Source organism: Tachyglossus aculeatus, chromosome 3 (genome assembly GCF_015852505.1).
Source record: "Tachyglossus aculeatus isolate mTacAcu1 chromosome 3, mTacAcu1.pri, whole genome shotgun sequence".
NCBI lineage: Eukaryota > Metazoa > Chordata > Mammalia > Monotremata > Tachyglossidae > Tachyglossus > Tachyglossus aculeatus.
The window spans coordinates 76678730-76682892 of NC_052068.1; positions in this window are offsets into that span (position 1 = coordinate 76678730).

The window sequence follows — 4163 nt, forward strand, 5'->3', positions numbered from 1 at the left end:
GAATGACTGCCGACTGCCTGGCTGGCTGACGGGCGGGCGGGCGGGCGGGAGGCCGGAAATGACGCCGCACGGGGAGCCCCGCCCCGGCCAATCACGGCCGGGCCCGGGGGCGGGCTCCTCGGGACCCCGCCAATCGCCGCCAGGATAGGGGGCGGGGATCCTCGTGGTCCCGCCCCCCCCGCACCAGCCATTCATTCATTCATTCGATCGTATTTCTTGAGCGCTTAGTGTGTGCAGAGCACCGGACTGGGCGCTTGGGAAGTCCAAGTTGGCAACATAGAGAGACGGTCCCTATCATCATCATCATCAATCGTATTTATGGAGCGCTTACTATGTGCAGAGCACTGTACTAAGCGCTTGGGAAGTACAAATTGGCAACATATAGAGACAGTCCCTACCCAACAGCGGGCTCACAGTCTAAAAGGGGGAGACAGAACAAAACAAAACATATAAACCAAATAAAATAAATAGAATAAATATGTACAAGAAAAGTCGCTCAGTCATTCACTCAGCCCTTCATTCATTCAATCGTATTGATTGAGCGCCTACTGTGTGCAAAGCACCGTACTAAGCGCTTGGGAAGTCCAAGTCGGCAACATAGAGAGACGGTCCCTACCCAACAGCGGGCTCACAGTCTAAAAGGGGAAGACAGAACAAAACATAGTAAGAAAATAAAATAAATAGAATAAATACGTACAAATAAAGTATCTCAGTCATTCATTCAGCCCTTCATTCATTCAATCGTATTGAGCCCCTACTGTGTGCGGAGCACTGGACTAAGCGCTTGGGTTGTACAAGCTGATTGGGTGCTTAGCAGTGGGCTAAGCGCTGGGAGAGAACAAATCAGCAACAGAGAGACACGGTCCCATTCATTCATTCAATCGTATTTTTTTTAATCGTTTTTATTGAGCACTTACTGTGTGCTTTACTGTGAGCCCACCCTTTAGACTGTGAGCCCACTGTTGGGTAGGGACCGTCTTTATATGCTGCCAACTTGTACTTCCCAAGCGCTTAGTCCAGTGCTGTGCACACAGTAAGCGCTCAATAAATACGATTGATTGATTGTGCAGAGCACTGGACTAAGCGCTTGGGAAGGACAAGTTGGTAACATATAGAGACAATCCCTACCTAGCAGCAGGCTCACAGACAGTCAGTCATTCAATCATATTTATAAGAATAATAATAATGATGATGGCATTTGTTAAGCGCTTACTAGGTGCCCAGCACTGTTCTAAGCACTGGGGAAGATACAAAGTAATCAGGTTCATTCATTCATTCAATCATTCATATTTATTGAGCGCTTACTGTGTGCAGAGCACTGGACTAAGCGCTTGGGAAGTACAAGTTGGCAACATATAGAGACGGTCCCTACCCAAAAGTGATGAGGGAACTGAGGCCCAGAGAAGTGAAGTGACTGGCCCAAAGTTACACAGCAGCGGGAACAGGGTGGCTTAGTGGAAAGAGCCCGGACTTTGGAATCAGAGATCATGGGTTCAAATTCCAGGTCCGCCACTTCTCAGCTGTGTGACTTTAGGCAAGTCACTTCACTTCTCTGTGCCTCAGTTACCTCATCTGTAAAATGGGGATTAAGACTGTGAACCGTACATGGGATCAACCTGGTTACCTTGTATCCTATCCAGCGGTACTCCAGTTGTCCCACGTGGGGCTCTCAGTCTTCATCCCCATTTTACAGATGAGGGAATTGAGGCCCGGAGAAGTTAAGTGATTCGCCCAAGGTCACGCAGCTGACAAGCGGCAGAGTCGAGATTTGAACCCATGACTTCTGATTCCCAAGCCCGGGCTCTTTCCACTAAGCCACGCTGCTTCTCGCGGCTTAGGTGTTTATATAGATCTATAATTCTGCTGAATTCTATAATTCTGCTGAATTAGGAAAGTGACAATCCTGAGGTGCTGTGTTCACAAGCCCAGCCTGCACCCTCTGCTCCTCTGCCGCTAATCTCCTCACTGTGCCTCGTTCTCGCCAGTCCCGCCGTCGACCCCCGGCCCATGTCCTCCCCCTGGCCTGGAATGCCCTCCCTCCCCATATCCGCCAAGCTAGCTCTCTTCCCCCTTCAAAGCCCTACTGAGAGCTCACCTCCTCCAGGAGGCCTTCCCAGACTGAGACCCTTCCTCCCCCTCCCCACCCCCCACCTTACCTCCTTCCCTTCCCCACAGCACCTGTATATATCTATATGTTTGTACGTATTCATTACTCTATTTTATTTGTACATCTTTATTCTATTTATTTTATTTTCTTAATATGTTTTGTTCTCTGTCTCCCCCTTCTAGACTGTGAGCCCACTGTTGGGTAGGAACCGGCTCTATATGTTGCCAAGTTGTACTTCCCAAGCGCTTAGTGCAGTGCTCTGCACACAGTAAGCGCTCAATAAATACAATTGAATGAATTCAACCTACGTAGTCAACATGTCACCAAATCCTACAGGTTCTACCTTGACAACACTACCTAAATCCACCCTTCCCTGTACACCCAAACTGCTACCACATTAATTCAAGCATTTATCCTTTCCAGCCTGGGTTACTGCATCAGTCTCCTTGCTGACCTCCCTGCCTCCTGTCTCTACCCACTCCAGTCCTTACATCACTCTGCTGCCCACATCATTTTTCTACAAGACCTCTCAGTCCACGTCTACCCATTCTTCAATAACCTCCGGCGGTAGCCCATCCACCTCCGCATCGAACAGGAATCCTTAGCATAGACTTTAAAGCACTCAATCCCCTCATGCCCTCCTATTTTACCTCATGAATTTCCTACTGAACCCAGCGTGCTCACTTTGCTCCTCTAATGCCAACCCATTCACTGCATATCTATCTCATCCATCTTGCCACCAACCCCTCGCCCGTTTCCTGCCTCTTGCCTGGAACACCCTCTTCGTATCTGACAGACCATCACTCGCTCCTCCAAGAGGCCTCACCAACTGATCCTCCATTTCCTCCACTCCCTCTCCCTTCTGCGTCACGCTTGCACTTGAATTGTTTTGCCAAGCCCGAGACATTTATGTATACGTTTGTAATGTATTTCTTTATATTAATCTCTGTCTCCCCATCTAAACTGTACGCTCTCCGTGGGCAGGGTGTCTTCCAACTCTTATATTGTACTCTCCCAAGCGCTTAGTCTGGTGATCTGCACACAGTCAGCACTCAATAAGTAAAATCGATTGGTTAATTGATTCTGTTCCTTTAAATCACTGGCCTAATGTGCAGCAGCTGAATAACAGGCCTCCTCAGGGAATGGATAGAAAACAAAACCCAAGGCACTGTTTGCCACCATAGAAGATCATGCAGGAACAACAGCTGGAATTCTATGTACAATTCTAGTCTCTACAATTTAAAAAGAACAACCTAAAGCTGGAGAAGGCCAACCAAAATAATAATAATAACAGTGGCATCTGTTTAGCGCTTACTATGTGCCTGGGTGATCCGGTTGGACACAGAACCTGTCCCACATGGGGCTCACAGAGAAGCAGCGTGGCTCAACAGAAAGATCCCGGGCTTGAGAGTCAGAGGTCACGGGTTCTAATCCCCACTCCGCTGCTTGTCAGCTGTGTGACCTTGGGTAAGTCACTTGACTTCTCTAGGCCTCAGTCCCTCACCTGGAAAATGGGGATTAAGACTGTGAGCCCCAGGTGGGACACCTGATAATCTTGTATTCTCCCCAGTGCTTAGAACAGTGCTTTGCACATAGTAAGCACTTAATAAATGCCATTATTATTATTAGCCTCCATTTGACAGATTAGGAAACTGAAGCACAGAGTACTGAAGTGTACTTATCCTTATGCAGAAGTAGCGTGGCTCAGTGGAAAGAGCATGGGCTTGGGAGTCGGAGGTCATGGGTTCTAACCCCAGCTCTGCCACTTGTCAGCTGTGTGACTTTGGGCAAGTAACTTCACTTCTTTATGCCTCAATTACCTCATCTGTAAAATGGGGATTAAGACTGTGAGCCCCCCCGTGGGACAACCTGATTTCCTTGTATCCCCCCCAGCGCTTAGAATAATGCTTGACACATAGTAAGCACTTAACAAATGTCATTATTATTATTACTATTTTTATTATGCCCTACTACTTATCTCCCCTATCTGTAATTTATTTTTATTGTCTATCTCCAGACTGTAAGCTCTTAATGTCACAGTATCACATCTACCAAA